We start from the raw sequence: 19951 nt of genomic DNA, 5'->3' as shown, positions 1-19951 counted from the left end.
TAGTAAAATAGCTTAAGGGCTGTGACACACGAGGACAGTTTTGTCCCTTTGAAGACAAATCAGGAGCAGATAATTCAATCTCTACAGTAATACACACACCTTGGCAACTGCAACCTTCAACTAGATAGGCACCCTTAGGGCTGTGACACACGGGCGACTAATCTCACCGAAATGCCATCCCACCGGCTAGAATGTAAATTTGTCACGCGCGACTAATCTCCCCATGTGTCAACAGGGCTGAATGTATGCTGCTGCATCTCACCACATGTTTTTGCAAATCTAGATGTTTGTGTGCCTTCTTCAAAATGTGTGATATGCCCCCTTTCTGCTGCCATTTTCAAATCCCTGCCTAAAACACTCTGTTAAGAAAACTTAGGGGCACATTTACTAAGATGAGTTTTTTTCTGCGTTTGAAACGTGATATGGTATAAATTCGAAGTAACCACAAAAATTTCTGTAGTTCTAAAATGTCTCGACAATGCTTTTATCATTTGTACGAAAATATTGCAATTGCATTCCGAAAGTCACAACATATTCGGGCCGAAAAGTTCGTAAATGCCATGAAAACACTTCTGGCTTTGGAAGCCTTCCATAGGACTCAATGGCACTCGATAGATCAAACCTGGCGAAAATATAGTCTCGATGAAAGTGTAACCAAATTGTTAATGAATTCCGATATGTTCGTATTCTTTGCGCAAACTACTTTTCTCATGGAAATTTACCGAAAACCACAAAAAACTTGGAATTTTAAAGGAAAAAGAAAGTCAAAGTCACTTGGGGGTGCCAAAATTTTAGGCACCCCCAAGTGACTTTGACCACCTACCTTTTACCCCGGGCTGGTGCCCCTGTGAGGAGAGAACAGCACCAGCCCGGGGTAGCTGCCGGCACTTGCTTCTTCCTGATTCGCTGCGCGCGCATGCGCAGTAGAGTGAAAAGCCAAACTTAAACATTAAAGTCGGCTTTTCACTCTACTGCGCATGCGCCCACCGCTGGCATTCCAGCAACGGAAGCCGGAAGAAGGAAGCGATCCGCTCCAGGTGCCCCGGGCTGGTGCTGTTTTCTCCTAACAGGGGCACCAGCCCGGGGTACGAGGTAAGCGGTTAAAGTCACTTGGGGGTGCCTAACATTTTGGCACCCCCAAGTGATTTTGCCTTTCATTTCCCTTTAACAACATTTTTGCATACATTCCTAAATGTTCTATAATTTTGAAAAAATATGAATATATCTCAATATTGTTTAGTAAATGGGCCCCTTAATCTTCTCCATGAAGCTTGGAATCCAGATTTTGGGGGGTTAAACCAAGCCCGGCTATGGAGAACCAATGCATTTAGCACCACAGATTGCTGCTGCCTACAAACCCCAAACATCTGGATCTTTGGATTCGTAACAATTGCTAAAATCTCTAAGAAAACAAAACTACCATGAAGTAACTATGAAACACAACAAAGCTTTTAACCTTGGTCTTCATTTGTCTTTGAACCAAACAGCTTTGAGGTCCTTTTCTTGTGGTAAGCTACGCGCACACACACAGCTCTGGCGACTGCTTTTCTTTTCGTCGCAATCCCTTCTTTCCCCATCTCTTTCGTAATCGTATTTTGCTATTTATTTTGAGTCGGTTCTTAGGGCTGGGCTGTTTTGATTGCAAGAGAGAGCAGTAGATGAGGTATTTCAGTGTGGCAATCCGCTTGGCTTATGCCAATGCCTTGGGATCTCATCAGCAAGACAACACAGGAGAAAGGCTGTTCTAGAATAATATGACTTATGGCTGGTGACAAGGGACTATTTTGGTAATCAATAGCAAGTCATATATAAAATAAGCAGTAAACAAAAATAACATTAATCAAATAAACCGGATATTTAGTGAATACTAAAATGTTCAGACACCAGCTGATCAACACAGAGAACCAATGACATTATGTCTTTATAGTTACATAGTTACATAGGGTTGAAAAAAGACCAGAGTCCATCAAGTTCAACCCTTCCAAGTAAACCCAGCACACACAACCTATACTAACCTATCTATACACTCACATACATAAACTATATATACAACCACTAATACTAACTGTAGATATTAGTATCACAATAGCCTTGGATATTCTGCTTGTTCAAAAACATATCCAATAATTGTTACGTGAGTCCTGATATTAGGTGCAATATATAGCATGGAATTGTGCAGAACACTCTGCCTGTGTTAAAGGGGACCTCCACCCAAACACAACTTGAACTTTTTGTAAACATAAGCAACTTTGCAATATATATCAAGTAAAAAATATGCAGCCTTTTCATTTTGAATGTAATAATATGGTATAACAGTTCCCTAAGCCCCGCCCCCTGTTCCCCTGCTGATCTGGCTACTCTGAGACTCAAAATGTAACAGTAGTCGCCTATCCTCAGCCTGCCTTCAGCCTGCACCCTCCCAATCCCACAATTCCCTGCTCCCCTGGTTCGGAATCTGGAATTCCCCTTTAAGTAAATAAAGGTATGGGATAACAGACGTACTAAATAATAATGCCAATAAACTGAAGTCTGAAAAATATGAGAGGGGCTTAAATTGACATGTGTTGAAGCTAGCAGGGAAGCTAACTAGCAATAAAACTGTTATATTATGCATAGAGCATCCCTGCTGCTAGGAATCTTACATAACTTTTATTGGGCTTTGCTTTGGTACATTTCAATAACTCTTAAAATACAGAAGTTGGACACAAAATGATCATTTTTCTTACCCACACTGCAGCGTTCCCTCCAGAATTTGAGTGTAATTGCAGAGGCCGGCTAAACTGAATCCACTGAACGTTGCACGTAAATATGGATATATATATTAGTTTCTGTTTTAGTAAATGGTGCTCAGGTTGTGAAACACATTTTTTTTCCACCTGCAGTTGTGTTTGAATTGTATCACTTCCAGCAAATGACATTAGCATCTCATTCACTTGGTGTAAGCCACTGCCAGTTGCAGATATTGACCCGCTTGGGGAACCATTTAGGTACCATTAGGTATAGGCTGACAGTAACTCCAGGGTTTGCTTGGATCAATGTGTGCAGGGTTGGAATGGGGGGTGCAGAGCCCACCTGGCCCACTATTTTCACCCCCCCCCCCCCAGGGGTCCCCCAAAACCCGTCCGACCCCCTCCTCTGAGTGTGCATAAAGTAAAATTACCTGGAGCACGTTGGGGGAGGGAGACCGGCTGATCAGTAGAGCACCCTGCGGGGATTGGGCCGGGGCCCACCGGGTTTTTTCTCAGTGGCCTGGTGGCCCATTACGACCCTGAATGTGTGCAAGAATGCATCAGTGCAGGCCGACGGAGAACATATCAAGTGCCTTTCTAGTGCTACTTGTATATGTAGTAATGTATGTTTTTGTGTGTTTTTTTTTAATTGCAGTAAATAGTAAAAAAGAAAATCTAATATCATTTTTTTGTCATACAGGTATAGGACCCATTATCCAGGAAACCCGTTATCCAGAAAGCTCCACATTACAGGAAGGGAAGTTTATTTTAAACTAATAATTCCCATTTTTAAAAATGATCTTCTTTTTCTCTGTATTAATGATGCTCCCCGGACACCAAAGGAGTAACAAGGGAGCCTTGACCAGACTAGGAAGGCAGGGAGGATAAGAAGAAGCTGGGCAGTAACAAGGGTGGCGTGATAGGAGTGGCTTGGGAGAGGATATAAAGGGGTGCAGGGAGTTCTGCTTCCTCTCGCATGGTCAGTAGCAGAAAGGGTAATAAAAAGCCCACCCTCCCTTGTTGTTTCAGTCACAGCAGTGGTGCAAGTGGTAGGGAATGCTTGCCAAGTGGTACTGTATGTGTTGTGTTCATGGAATATACAGGTAGAGTAACACACAGACAAGTAGCTGCTGGAGTAATTCTGTAATGCTCAACAAGAAGCTAACTCCATAACACAGTAAGAATAAAATAGCAGAGAAAACATAACAGCAGATTCAACATGAAGCCTTATACATAAGACTCCAGTCCTAGAACAGCATCAGCGGATTCAACAGGAAACATGCACAATTACTTTATCTCATATTCAACAGTTCGGGGCTCAGGTTCCCCTGCCTAGCGGAGTATGGGTCAGTACCTTCATGGGTATTGGGCCCAGGAGGCATTGATACGGAATGAGACTCACCTGCTACCATTTGTCCACCAGAGTGCAGCTGCTCCTGGGGGCCGGCATGGCAGGGGGGCCAGTTCACTCCGGAGGTTTGTTCTGTGTGGTGGCAAGCATTCCCCTCTTGCTGTTATTTGTTATAGATTTACATGTATATGTAAAATACTGTTTGTATAAATAAAGCTGTGGCCTTTACAATTCCATACTGGACTCGGTGTCAATTTATTTGGGGACCTTTGGAAGGGGTAGGTGGGCTAGTTGAAGTTAGTGTGCCATAGGACGATCAAGAACATTGACGCTGCCCAGTCATAAAACAGTACCTGTACTTGATCCCAACTAAGATATAATTACCCCTTATTGGGGGCAGAACAGCCCTATTGGGTTTATTTAATGGTTAAATGATTCCCTTTTCTCTGTAATAATAAAACAGTACCTGTACTTGATCCCAACTAAGATATAATTACCCCTTATTGGGGCAGAACAGCCTTATTGGGTTTATTTAATGGTTAAATGATTCCCTTTTCTCTGTAATAATAAAACAGTACCTGTACTTGATCCCAACTAAGATATAATTACCCCTTATTGGGGGCAGAACAGCCCTATTGGGTTTATTTAATGGTTAAATGATTCCCTTTTCTCTGTAATAATAAAACAGTACCTGTACTTGATCCCAACTAAGATATAATAAATCTACTTTGAAGGTAGAATAGGTTTATTTGCTGTTTAAATTTTTTTTTAGCAGACTGATAGTATGGAGATCCAAGTTACAGAAACACCCCCAATCTGTAAAACCTCAGGTCCTGAAAATTCTGCATAGCAGGTCCCATACCTGTATGTGAAACAGTACAAGTTATGTTGCAGTTGACTGATGATTCATATGTTGCAGTGTTAAAAAATAATGCAACCAACTTGCAATAAATAAAAATATTAAAAGTGAAAACAAATGCTCCTGCTGTACTCCATGAGAGTAGAAGAACCATCTGTTGAGGCCTAATAGTATGGCTCAGCAGAAAGCCTCCTACCAATTGGTTCTCCACATTCGCTTGGTCAAAAATCTACTCAGGTTTCTCTCCTGCCCTAGTACATGCACACCAAGGGCCTGATTTTCAACATTCAAATTTGAATGTTTTTCCACGATTCAACTTTTATTGCGCAAAAACTCCCAAACTCAAATTATGGTTTCTAATAGTTGAATGACCAATATTTAGTAAAAAAGAGTAAATATCTAAAAAAATACAAACGTAAAACTTCAGCATCTAAAAAGCTTGGGGGTTCATGTAGAAGTCAGTAGGAGTGGTACTAGGCAAAATTAAAAAGAAATGAGCCTACGAGTTAGTGCCCCATAGGGCATGAAATGCGTTAGACTGCTCCTTCTGTCCTAATAAATTACTTTTGATTGTTATTTAACATCTACTGCTTTAATTATTGTTGGTCTTTTGGTGTTTTTGATGGTGTTTCATTCATTTTTTAAAATAAGCAAACATTAAGGTTTTGTAAATTTTTAAGTATATTTGATTTAAAAAAGAAGCTCCACAATTTACAGATTTGAAAATTGATGACACTTTCATTGACTCCCTGAAAATGCAAACAGGGCCTTGAGTAGAATAGTGATAGAGAAGTAGAAGTCCCAGGTATTGGAAATGAAGTCTAGAAAGGCCAAAGTCTAGATTCGCAAGTCAGTTTCCAGTTGACGTTGGGGCAGACAGAAATGATTGTCAGAATCAGGACAAGTTCAAATCAAAAGACTACCAGGCTGCAATCTCAGAAACAGGCAAAGGTTAGCAATAAAAATCCAAACAAGTGGGGCACTAGCATCATCAGTGTTGGTCAGCAAGTAGGTGAAAGATGTTCATGCAGCTAGAAAGGGCTGAGCCAGGCATGCATGCCCAAAGCCAGAGCTCACATCTGCGAGGTTGAGGACAAGAGGGACAGGTGGTAGAGGACTCAGGGAAAAGTAAGAAAAAGCACTTTCTTTTTTTCTAATTACAACTGCAAAAGTTATATGCCTTTGAGTTAGAACACACAAGTGAACACTAGGGAGTTTTCCCATGCACAACAGCTTAAGTGTTTTTTCTCGGTGAGGGCAGTGAGGTTGGGGAATGCCCTTCCTAGTGATGTTGTGATGGCAGATTCTGTTAATGCCTATAAGAGGGGCCTAGATGAGTTCTTGAACATGCATAGTATCCAAGGCTATTGTGATACTAATATCTACAGTTAGTATTAATGTTGGTATATATGGTTTATGTATGCGAGTGGATAGATAGGTAAGTATGGGTCTGTATGTGAGTGGATAGATAGGTCAGTGTGGGTCTGTATGTGAGTGGATAGATAGGTCAGTATGGGTCTGTATGTGAGTGGATAGATAGGTCAGTATGGGTCTGTATGTGAGTGGATAGATAGGTCAGTATGGGTCTGTATGTGAGTGGATAGATAGGTCAGTGTGGGTCTGTATGTGAGTATATAGATAGGTCAGTATGGGTCTGTATGTGAGTGGATAGATAGGTCAGTGTGGGTCTGTATGTGAGTGGATAGATAGGTCAGTATGGGTCTGTATGTGAGTATATAGATAGGTCAGTATGGGTCTGTATGTGAGTGGATAGATAGGTCAGTGTGGGTCTGTATGTGAGTGGATAGATAGGCCAGTATGGGTCTGTATGTGAGTGTATAGATAGGTCAGTGTGGGTCTGTATGTGAGTGTATAGATAGGTCAGTATGGGTCTGTATGTGAGTGGATAGATAGGTCAGTATGGGTCTGTATGTGAGTGGATAGATAGGTCAGTGTGGGTCTGTATGTGAGTGGATAGATAGGTCAGTATGGGTCTATATGTGAGTGGATAGATAGGTTAGTGTGGGTCTGTATGTGAGTATATAGATAGGTCAGTATGGGTCTGTATGTGAGTGGATAGATAGGTCAGTATGGGTCTGTATGTGAGTGGATAGATAGGTCAGTATGGGTCAGTATGTGAGTGGATAGATAGGTCAGTGTGGGTCTGTATGTGAGTGGATAGATAGGTCAGTATGGGTCTGTATGTGAGTGGATAGATAGGTCAGTATGGGTCTGTATGTGAGTGGATAGATAGGTCAGTATGGGTCTGTATGTGAGTGGATAGATAGGTCAGTATGGGTCTGTATGTGAGTGGATAGATGGGTCTGTATTTGAGTGGATAGATAGGTCAGTGTGGGGCTGTATGTGAGTGGATAGATAGGTCAGTATGGGTCTGTATGTGAGTGGATAGATAGGTCAGTATGGGTCTGTATGTGAGTGGATAGATAGGTCAGTATGGGTCTGTATGTGAGTGGATAGATAGGTCAGTATGGGTCTGTATGTGAGTGGATAGATAGGTCAGTGTGGGTCTGTATGTGAGTGGATAGATAGGTCAGTATGGGTCTATATGTGAGTGGATAGATAGGTTAGTGTGGGTCTGTATGTGAGTGGATAGATAGGTTAGTGTGGGTCTGTATGTGAGTATATAGATAGGTCAGTATGGGTCTGTATGTGAGTGGATAGATAGGTCAGTATGGGTCTGTATGTGAGTGGATAGATAGGTCAGTATGGGTCAGTATGTGAGTGGATAGATAGGTCAGTGTGGGTCTGTATGTGAGTGGATAGATAGGTCAGTATGGGTCTGTATGTGAGTGGATAGATAGGTCAGTATGGGTCTGTATGTGAGTGGATAGATAGGTCAGTATGGGTCTGTATGTGAGTGGATAGATAGGTCAGTATGGGTCTGTATGTGAGTGGATAGATAGGTCAGTATGGGTCTGTATGTGAGTGGATAGATAGGTCAGTATGGGTCTGTATGTGAGTGGATAGATAGATCAGTATGGGTTTGTATGTGCTGGGTTTACTTGGAAGGGTTGAACCTGATGGAATCTGGTCTTTTTTCAACCCTATGTAACTATGTAACTATGTAACATGCCATAATAACACGTTGCCCGCAATTTTGTCATTGATATTGGGTGAACTTGAATGCAGCATTCTGGGGCCACCCACAAGATTACTCATTTATAATAAAACATGCCAGAATGCTCGCTGCGGTGGAATATCGGAAAATATGCACATCTAGTCCCATAGCCCACAGAAAAGTTTTGCTATCACACTGTTCCGCCCACATCCTGCATTTTGAGATGGCAAAAAATGTCATAATTGTGCAAATAAATGTAAACGTGCCTATATTTCGGAAAGAGTAACGAAAGGAGGGTTATTAATTTACACCTTCCTACTAGAGAGAAGAAAAGTAAGTTGTTGATCATGTTCTGTTGCTCTTGTGGATGTGTCATAAACATGTTTCTTCTTTCTAAGAACAGCAGACTGATTTGAGAAAAGGCTAACAGTTAGTTATGGTGGCTAGCACAGTTAGGGAAAGTTCACTATTGGCCTATAACCCATAGCAGCCAATTAGAAATTAGCTTTTACAGGTTTAGTTTAGTTAGAATCCTGAAATTTAACATCTGATTGGTCGCAATGGGTTATCATAGATTTTGCCAATTTTTCAGCAGTTTTGAGAATTTTTGGGGGAAGCTAGACAGGACAGATTGTCTCATCACTAACAGGAAGTTACACAAACAAGGGACTTCGATTAAACGATGAAGGGTTACAGTAGGTTAGACAGCCCAAATAAATATATTATTATTATTTATATTTATTTGGGCTGTCCTTTAAAAAAATACAGACATACCCAGATTGTGAAAAACATTTTATCTCATTAACAGGATTAAGCTATAAAGTTGCAAATATTGGTCAACAATCAATATCTGTGTACAGAACTGACCATTTGCTAAATCAGTAATGAAGACCCATCAACAATTAGCTACAGAGTGAAAGCAAAGAGCTGATAGGCTGCAGTTATAAGTTGGTTATAGAGCCCCTTGCTGTGGGCGGTTGCATCATGTGTCATCACTGTACATCATATAAATGGATACAGAGGTGTCCAAATGTGGTGCAGGTAACACTAAAAACAGTTATTAAAAGGAAATAATTTGATTTTGACACTTATAGGTTAGTAACCAAAAGCAAAAACATATAAGGGCTCCTTTACCAATCCAAGTGATGGAGCACTAAGGGGCGCATACATGGAGCAATTGCACCACTAAAAGGAGCAAGTTACTCTCGGCACCATGTATGAGATCAATAGACTTGTACATAAGCATTTTATAAATACAGGGCTCCCTAGCACCTTCCATGTCTGAATGCTCTGAATGATGTCTAAGCTAGAGGAATTCCAGGGGTCACCCATGTGCCACCCGACTCCCACCCCTTCTGTATGCACAAATGACAGCAAAATGACTTAATGTGCAGTAACTACATTTAATTAAACACAAAGCTTCCACCCACGTGTGTCAGTCATTATTGTAACAAGCAGTTGGATGACAGCACATCTTTTAATCCTTTTTGGTACAAAAAGGCTTACTTATCAAGTTTTGAGTTTGTGGATTAGAGCTTGTGTTTCTAAATCGAACGAAGATATAGGATGCTCACTTATTTATTAATGTGGTTAAAAAATGGGATTAAAAAACTCAAATTTTAGATGTCTATGAAGATTTTCATTCATCCAGGTCATGGTATATCTAGTATAAATAAATTTGAAGCAACTGGACTTGTTTAGTAATCATTGAAGTTGAGTTTGTAAATTTTAGAGTTTACAAACTCAAATAAAACGTGAAAACTCAAATATCTCAAATTGAAACTATGACTTGACTTTTCCTAGGACAACCCCTATTGTCTTCTACAGAAACTCACAAGCTTTTGGATGGCAAAGTTTTACATTCAAGTTTTCACGGGCTTTTTATGCACTTAATAAATATCAGACATTTGAGTTTTTGAACCATAACTCGAATTTGAGTGTTTTTAGAGCAAGAAACTCGAATCGGCAAAAAAAAAAAAAAAAAATCAAACTCGATCTTTGAAAAATCTCCCCCAAAATGTTCAATTTATATATCCAAAAAGTCTTCTTTGGAAGAGTTTACTATATCTATGAATGCTATCTCTAGGGGTTTATACTTGCTCAGTCCCCCTAAACATGATGTTGTTTGATAATGTCTATCTTATGTTGTACAGTGCTTATTATAAAGGACTTCCTTTTCCTGATTAATGTCCTGGGTACCTGCCAGTACAATAAATAAAATTAAACAAGTCCAGCCTCACTAAATACAAAGACACAAGGTCCTCTGCACTCATCCTTATTAATATGATAAGCACATTAATACATGTTGTGCATTAAGCTACTAAAAATTGCCACCCCCCTTAACAGGGATTGTTTGCCCATATATTGCAATATATTCAAGCTGGCCAACTATGTCACACTCACCCCCGGTCTGGCCTGTCCTATACTCACTTTCATCTGATTCATTAAGATTCTACTGCTTCATTATACATTTTTTTTAACAAGTTTTACCTAAAACTTGCTTCCTTTCCAGGGTTAAGACTCCCAAATTGTAGCCCTTTTTATTGGCCACCAATGAGATCACCTGACTGGGAATGATGGGAACTACACCATGGAGTTGGCCACTGATCCTGTATAAACTATAGCAAAAAGGCAAAAAGGGAAAGTTGTCCTCGCCACTATTTGTAACTATTAGGTGGGGGTGCAATGAGTCTGTGACCACACAATTCATATAGACAAGAAACATGAGGTCATCTGCAACTTTCCCTTTTTTTGCTATAGTTTATAGTGATGAGCAAAATTTTCGCCAGGCATGGATTTCCGCCAAGTTTATGCGTTTTGCCATTGGTGAATTTTTTTGCGAAATGGGAGCAAAAATTGCAGCAGAAAAAAATCCCTGAGTGAGGAAAAAGGCGTCAAAAAATGAAAAAATCACTATAGCCATGTTTTGCTAATTTTTCCATCACTAATAGTTTATACATGAGCAGTGCCCAGCTTCATGTTGTAGCTCCCACCCTTTGCAGCTGCAGTCAGGTGATCCCAATGGGCCAATAAAAGGGCCACCATTTGGGTGTTTTAACCCTGAAAGCAAGCAAGTTGCAGGTAAAACTGTAAAACAAATGTATAATGAAGCAGTAGAATTCTTAATCAGTCAGATGAAAGTGAGTGTAGGACTGGTCAGACTGGAGATGACTTTTACGTAGTTGGCCAGATTTAATATATTGTAATATATGGACAAACAATCTCTGTTTTATTTAAAGGGGAGGGCATTTTTAGTAGCTTAATGCACAGAATGTCCTATATATATATAGATGTGTGAGTGCAGAGGATCTTTTGTCTTTGTCTGTATGGATTTTGCAGTCACACCCTCATAGCATACTCTTAGTAGAATACAATTATTTAGTGGTGAGCACAACTTTCCCTTTATTGCTATACTGACTAAATACAAAGTATTCCACCTTTACAAGATGTTAGTCAGAAGGCACCAAAACATAAATAAACTACACCTGCAAAAGTGAGATCAGGCTAAGGTAAATAGAAATTGAACACTTGAGTGCAAAAGAAAGCAGGTCAGATTCCTCAGGTATATAAGTAGCAAAATAAGCCACAGAAAGAGAATGCTGGTCTATTCAAAAACACATTGGGTATACTGGTTATTAATGGGCAGGAGAAAGCGGAAGTACAGTGCTAGTAACAACATTGCTTTCTTTTATATTCACAATGACAACATCAATGGCTTTGCTTTAAGGTAGCAGACGGGATCCCTTAGATACAGGGGTGTTCCACTAAGAACAATAGTGTTCCAGGGCTAGACGGCCTGCCCTCAAGGCTAATGTTTAAATGTGGGGGGTTTAGGGCCTGTGCCTAGGGTGGTAACTTTAGGGGTGGCCTATTTAAAAGATTAATCTTTTTGTAAGAAAAATAAAAAAATCTCCCCAGCCACCACCGGAGCATTGTTGTGTAAATCTGGCAGTAGAGCTGGGGGGTTAAGGGGTATCAGGTGCCTTGTAGCATGTTGTGGGTGGTCTTTAAAGGGTCAGTGGCACTGCACATGCTCACTTTGCTCTGGGCTCCTTTTGTAAATCTAAGCTTAGGAGTCATCAAAAATCATGAAAACATAAAGAATAGTAAAGTATAATGTGAGTAGGCCCCTAAGCTCAGGTAACTGACAGCAGCCCAGAGCATGGCTGTAAATCAACAGACACAAAGATGGAAATGCTCTGGCAGGGCCGGAACTAGGGGTAGGCCTAGGGCGCAACGATTGGGGGGCACCAGGCAGGAGCCTCTCCTGCCTACCCCTAGTTGGTGCTACTTTGTCATTGCCCCCACCACTTGTCATTACACGATGGGGGCAATGACCCATGGCGCCCCCCCACCCCTTCCCGCTCCAGAGCACACGCAAGGGGGGGTGGTGAATATGTGAGGTGGCTGACTGGGTTGCCTAGGGCGCCCGGTTGGGTTGGCCCGCCCCTGTGCTCTGGGGGCATCTTCAGAGACTCATATATATATTGTTAGGGATGTGAAGGCCAGTGAACATCACACATATGATGTGAATGATACATAATGTCTGTAAAGCGCTGTAGAATATGTTGGTGCTATATAAATAAAGGAAAAGCTATAGTGCGATGTGACATTTCCATCTATAATCAATGAGTGTCCTGTTGCATAGCAAGAAAGCAGAATTGCGCACAACTCCCTTTATGTTCATATCCATTCCCATATCATCCATCAGATCTGTGTGAAAAGAGGTGCGAGCAGGAACAGTTATCTTCCCCAGACTTTCATTTTGCTTCCTTTCTACATCCTAGGCTTGAGAAAAAGGGAAAATGATACTGAGCAGCACTGCCGAATACGTTGACATTGTATAAATACTGTAACATTAACCACGGACAACACTATATGAGAACTCATGGTGCTATTTAACCTCAGGAAGTTAAGTGGTAAAAAAAGACCAGATCTGTTACATAAGGGTCGTTAAATAATGGGGCAACGCTTCCCAGGGTCTAGTAACCTATGGCAACCAATCAGCAGTTTGCATTTGTGGCTGTGGTTAGACAAAAGCATACATATAATTGGTCTCTATAAGTTATAAGACTTTGCCCTGTTACAGCTTTCCCCAGACAATGTTTCCTTGTATGTATACATTTACATGGCCCACAGTAGCAGCTCCCTTTCCAGGGATGACAAATGCCAGTTGTATCTGGTTGGTTGACTCAGGAGGCAAGAAACCTCTCTAAAAAACCCCATTATACCTCAAAAACAGAGAACGAGAGGCAGAGCTGGGAGCACAACTGAGGTGTGGACAAGGGCATAATGGGGCAGAGTCAAGGGGTAATGTCCGTAGCTCCTGAACAACCGCTGGGTAGGGGTTTTTGCATTGTGAATCGTGTACAGTTATTTCAAAAGCCATAGTTAATAGACAACCAATACACTGGGGATGCCAACAGCGCTTAATTTCAGTACAGTGCACCCCTAGGCCAGCCACCTCAAGCCCCTCCCCGCGTGTGCACAAATACACATTATAGACTTCTTTGTTCAACCTCACTAGTTCCTACAGACACCCACAACACTGCACAATGCAATGCTCTGGGTGTCTATAGGCAGCATGCCGCCCTGAAAAACTTGCCGCCCTAGGCCCGGGCCTTTGTAGCCTTCCCACAAATCCAGGCCTGGGTGCCAACATGTAAGGCACCCCAGGGTATACAATCTTAACTTTTTTCCTCAGGCCAGTTTTATAAATTGCAAAATAAATTGCAATGGTCAGTGATCTTTCTAATTTAGCCCCATGCTGCCATCTTACTAGTGTTTTAATGCTCACTTAAGAGTAACTGTCATTGGATCATTTTACTATTGTGCAGAAGTATGCAAGTTAAGCTTCCGATTTGGGCATTTTAGACTAATTCGACAGCTTATCTGCCCGTGTACAGAGCACTATGACTGACCTACCTGACCAATATCTTAAACAGCTTAAATTAAGGCAGGTATATTAGGGGGGAAAGATCCACTCATTTAGAGCCCAAGGGAGCCTTGGGAAATACCACTAAGACGGTGCCATGGTGCTTTCCAGATTCCCAAGTTAGTGCAGTTTCTTTTGGAACAGGAGTGCCAGTCCAGGGAAATACGATTTAATACACTATGTTATAGCACCTACCGCCCTATATCATAATGTCCAGACTACAGATAGAACATACCCGGCATTCCGACCGATCCTTCAGTGCATGGCCGTGGGTGTGCATTGTGGGAAGTGGAATTGATTCTTGCTGTTCCCCGTAGAGATCTGGGCCGTGCCACACCTGGAACAAGCAGTGTCAGCAGGGCGTATTGGAGGAGATTCAGACATAATTTGCGCATCTGTACATCTACAGTATGGTGTAATACACAAACACCAGGTGCATGGCTGCCGGTTACAATTTCCATTTAGTTTACCTGAGGCGTTCTGTTTGAAGCATGCAGCAGGCAGTGTCACTCATACAGATCTGGAGTAGGCGGAAAGGTTCCTTTTCCAAACCACACTGACCCAAGGAATGCACAGCGAGCAGTTGTAGTAGCTGTGCCTGACAAAGGATCTTATTGATAAACTCCTGGGCTATCTGTATCATCCACATTGATTTGATCTTTTCAACTCCAAAACCATGGGAGAATTGCTTTTCATTTCAATTTGTGGTAAAAAAAAATGCCAGCTGCCTCCTGTCATTTCATTCTGTATTGACTTAATTTGGATTAACCCTCTTTGCCTTATCCCTTTACATTTTTAGTATGTGAAAAATCTACCTGTACAGGCGTGGGAAACTCATTATCTAGAAAACTCCAAATAATGGCAAAGCCATATATTAATAGACTTTTAATCAAATAATTACATTTTTTTAAAAGTGATTTCCTTTTCTCTGTAATAATAAAACAGTACCTGTACTTGATCCCAACTAAGATATAATTACCCCTTATTGGGGCAGAACAGCCCTATTGGGTTTATTTCATGGTTAAATGATTCCCTTTTCTCTGTTATAATAAAACAGTACCTGTACTTGATCCAAACTAAGATATAATTACCCTTATTGGGGGCAGAACAGCCCTATTGGGTTTATTTAATGGTTAAATGATTCCCTTTTCTCTGTAATAATAAAACAGTACCTGTACTTGATCCCAACTAAGATATAATTACCCCTTATTGGGGGCAGAACAGCCCTATTGGGTTTATTTAATGGTTAAATGATTCCCTTTTCTCTGTAATAATAAAACAGTACCTGTACTTGATCCCAACTAAGATATAATTACCCCTTATTGGGGGCAGAACAGCCCTATTGGGTTTATTTAATGGTTAAATGATTCCCTTTTCTCTGTAATAATAAAACAGTACCTGTACTTGATCCCAACTAAGATATAATTACCCCTTATTGGGGCAGAACAGCCCTATTGGGTTTATTTCATGGTTAAATGATTCCCTTTTCTCTGTAATAATAAAACAGTACCTGTACTTGATCCTAACTAAGATATAATTACCCCTTATTGGAGACAAAACAATCCTATTGGGTTTAATTAATGTTTAAATTATTTTTTTAGTAGACTTAAGGTACGGAGATCCAAATTGTATGAACTCATATCTGGAACACCCCAGGTCCTGAGCATTCTGCTTAACAGGTCCCACACTGGTGTAGAAAACCTTTTAATTGTTTGTTGGTCACTGACCATGCCAACCAAGACTGTGAGATTGTCGTTTTATAGTTATTCCTACTTTTTATTACTAATTATTTTTATTTATATACCACTGACATATTTCATGGTCAGGGTAGTGGTACCTCAGGGTTACCCAGCTCCAATAGATGCACTTTAGAGGTGGATTCTGGGAAATGCCAGAGGGGCTGCTATATAGATGCCAAAGTCACTATTTATTGGGCTGATGTGGGCTGCTTGGGCCTCTGTGTACCTGAAATGCCAGGGCCTATTTTGAATGCCAGTCCGGGCCTGTTTGCTGCCCTAGGCCCAGGCTTTTGTAGCCTGCCCACAAATCCGGGCCTGAGTGTGTTTTCGTGCAATTACCTTTAAATGATGGTGTGAATAAACGCCACGTTTGCATCCATGTTACAGTGACCACACATGCAGTTGTATTTGTAAACGATCCTTATAAATCCATGTTTGAGGCATCAGCGCCACTGTGCTGGCGTATATTTATTAACTGCAATAATTCAACTAAAATATGAATGTTACTGTGCAAAGTGGCCTCAGTCTCTGGACTGCTTGAGCAGACCGGGGGGCACTGACCTATTATTGCATATGTACAAGATCAGACCCTGCCACATAGTGCTAGCGTGTCACGGGCTCTACAGTAGGCGTATGTACATCACAAACAATATTACCAACGCCCCCCAGGCGTGCTTGTAATTTACCTGCACCTGTGTGTCAAATTACCCCAAATAAGAGAGCAGGCTTCTCCCTGGCAGGCCATGGATCTGATTAGTTCTTTTTCAGGATCACCAGGGATGACCTTCTTGTCAATTAACCCTTGACCTTTCCCAGTGAGAGTTCTAAGCCAAACTGTCACCTAAGATGAAGTAGTCAGCTGGGAGATGAATTGGGAGTGCACATTCTCACTCAGGAATTCAGATCTTATATTATGGCTGTTAGCTGCTAATGAGCCTTATCTTCCAGACGCTACTGGCCTCAACCTGCCGGGAATTGGCAATCGTCTTCTGAACATTACTGAGCTTTGAGGGTCAGAGAAATAATTAAAATATTTTCGGGTTAATATGAGACCCAGCGGGGCCCTTTAACTTCTGTATCAGTCCGAATTTCTTGTACAGTTTTCTTGTCCTGCATGTAAAAACATTGCAGCAGATATCTGCGCTCTGTCTATCGTTCCCCCTCTGTGTATGGCAGCGCTGTATTCATGGGAAGCGGGGGGGAGCAACGTACTGCAACCATCCCTCCTAGTTGCTGGTAAATTTGTAATATTGTGTATTTAGCCCATGGTCCACCCACCTACAGTAAGCTCTCAACCTGCCCCAATCTTACTTTTCCACTTTCCTGATCTTCCTTCAATCAACCCTTTAGCTATCTGTCCTGCCATTGCTCTGCCCCTTTTGACATCACCAGCCCCCCCTTGTTACACCCCTATTTATGTCATGGCCACTCCCCTTCCATCACCACCCCAGTTAGTTGGTAAGAAGAATTGTAAGAGGTGGAGTGTTGTTCTACTTGTCACCTTTTCTAGAAAAAATACTGTCCTTCCTATATTTTTATCTTTCTTTATTAAAAATAATATTGGCATTGAGCATCATTGGCCAGATGCTCTTTGAATGAGCACTAAGGTGCATACTTTTGGGCCTCTTTGTGCCTTTGCTCTTGTATTTGGGGTCTCTACAAATGACCCCCCTGTATGTCCCATACATGTATTGTACAGTGCTGCGGAATCTGTTTGTTGCTCTTTGTTCCATAATAGAATGATGCATAAACATGGGATTTTCAGATCATTCCCTTTCAGCACATAGGCTGAGAGCTGCACAAAGTGCAAAGAGCGTTGGGATGTCTCTTTAAAGACTCTGCTCTCTAATAAAACACAAAGAATAGGGAAATAACAGGTCTTATTTTTTTTTGGTTATACAAGCCCCGGAGTCCTGCAGCTTTCATTTATATTAGGACAGGAAAAGTCGAGCCTTGTTTCTCCGCTCCGAGTGAAGAATGTGAAGGTTTGATTATAAGTTGTCTGGTAAATTCCAGAAAAGAGCTGAGATAAATGAGGTACCTGGAAAATCTTACTGCGCGTATTCATTACGTTACTTAGCTGTCTCGATATGTTTACTAACATCGCCCCAGCCTGCCGGGCTTGGAAATCCAAGTTCATGTACGCTCATCGCCAAGGCTGCAAAGAAACAAGCGACCGCCGTTGAGATATAAATATATACAATTTTCTTGCGTCATACTCCTGAACATACATTATTTAACCCTTCCCATGCCATAGAATAAAGTGCCATTGGCCAGATATCTATAGGGGGGTTTGAAAATCCCATGAGGACCATAATGGCACAGTGACACTGTCCTAATGTGATGGGCCTGCATAGGCCTCTGTTATGATCTGGATCAGCCCAATTAGGCCCTGCACATAGGTGGTCAAATCAGGCAAACCTGCTCATTTGGCAGCCTTGCCAAATGAGAGGATTTTCATATATATGGGCAGCTTTAGAGCAGTCTAATTTAACTCAGTGAAAAAAAAATATTTTGCACACAAATTCCCATATATAATAAAAGCCAGCAACCCATAGCAACCAAAAAGATGTTTGCTTTTAAACAGGTGACCAGTAATTTCTACCAGCTGTTTGGTTGCTATGGGTTGCTGCTTCTGGGCAAACTTAGTGCCATGTAATATATCAGTGTTCCCCAACCAGTGGCTCATGAGCAACATGTTGCTCCCCAACCCCTTGGATGTTGCTCTCAGTGCCCCCAAACCAGGGAGTTATTTTTGAATTCCTGACTTGGGGGCAAGTTTTGGTTGAATAAAAACAAGATTTCCTACCAAATAAAGCCCCTGTAAGCTGATAGGGTGCATAGAGACCCCTAATAGCCAATCTTAGCCCTTATTTGGCACCTCCATGAACTTTTATGGTGCTTGTGTTGCTCCCCAAGTCTTATAACATTTGACTGTGGCTCACGAGTAAGAAAGGTTGGGGACCCCTGTATTACATAATACCAAAAAGGTTAATTACAGGTACCTATAGCAACTTATCAGTAATTAGTTCTGATCTGTTAGAAAATGCAAAGATCTGAAAGGTTTTAGGCATAAAGGACCCTAACATGCAATCTGATATAACCTGTCTACTCATACATTATAGGTTATAGCTGACCTCCTCCAGTAGGATATTTGGGAGATGTAGTTGAGCTGCAACTCGGGGTTCACAGATTATCAATTTATATTTCCTACTTGTGTTAATAGATTAGTCTTGCACGAGTCACTGAACCTTTTCCGTTAACTGATCACATGTGGCGGCCCCGTAATTGTGTTAATGCCTCAGAGCAGCAACTGGGAGCAGGTTAGAAACACAGAGGGATGGGAAGATTAAACATATTCAGTAAATCTGGCAGCACAACCGTGATGTCAAATATGTATAAAACCTACGCTTCAAAATATGTGTAGTTTGGCTTCAGACATTGTGTACTTGTTTTTCCCGGAGTCTCCCTGCTATGCAATTAAATCTGTGGCCTCGCCAGTTATAGTTTCATGACGTGTTAGTGATAAATAGCTCCTGCTTGCATCTTCATGCTTCATTATTTCAGTGCTAAATGAGATTTGCTAAGCAGAGCCCGAGCACACACAAGGGGCCCTCAGTTCTTACTTGGGGTCCTGTCTGAGCTGGGGCCCCCATGCTAGGAGACTAAGTTGCAGCAATAGAAAAATAGTGCCCTTTTAAGTGGTGGCAGGATGTGAGGCAAAATAGGGATACAGGTATAGGACCCGTTATCCAGAATGCTTGGGATCATGGGTATTCCAGGATTGGGGTCTTTCTGTAATTTGGATCTCCATACCTTGTCTACTAAAAAATAAAAAAAACATTAATTAAACCCAATAAGATTATTTTGTATCCAATAAGGATTATTTATATCTTAGTTGGGATCAAGTGCAGGTACTGTTTTATTATTACAGAGAAAAGGGAATCATTTAACCATTAAATAAACCCAATAGGGCTGTTCTGCCCCCAATAAGGGGTAATTATATCTTAGTTGGGATCAAGTACAGGTACTGTTTTATTATTACAGAGAAAAGGGAATCATTTAACCATGAAATAAACCCAATAGGGCTGTTCTGCCCCCAATAAGGGGTAATTATATCTTAGTTGGGATCAAGTACAGGTACTGTTTTATTATTACAGAGAAAAGGGAAATATTTAACCATGAAATAAACCCAATAGGGCTGTTCTGCCCCAATAAGGGGTAATTATATCTTAGTTGGGATCAAGTACAGGTACTGT

General features: G+C 41.2%; 1 long non-coding RNA gene across 1 annotated transcript; it reads right to left on the bottom strand.

The window, feature by feature from the left end:
- Positions 1–12618: 12618 nt before the first annotated feature.
- Positions 12619–14327, bottom strand: LOC105947346. Its single transcript, XR_004222643.1, has 2 exons — positions 14189–14327; positions 12619–12806 (listed from the first exon to the last, which is right to left on the bottom strand). It is a non-coding gene; the product is annotated as an uncharacterized LOC105947346 (long non-coding RNA).
- Positions 14328–19951: the final 5624 nt, after the last annotated feature.

The sequence above is a fragment of the Xenopus tropicalis genome, chromosome 5 (assembly GCF_000004195.4).
Source record: "Xenopus tropicalis strain Nigerian chromosome 5, UCB_Xtro_10.0, whole genome shotgun sequence".
Classification (NCBI taxonomy): Eukaryota; Metazoa; Chordata; class Amphibia; order Anura; family Pipidae; genus Xenopus; species Xenopus tropicalis.
The sequence above is the reverse complement of the archived record's forward strand: the minus strand, read 5'-3'. Positions and strand labels throughout refer to the sequence as shown.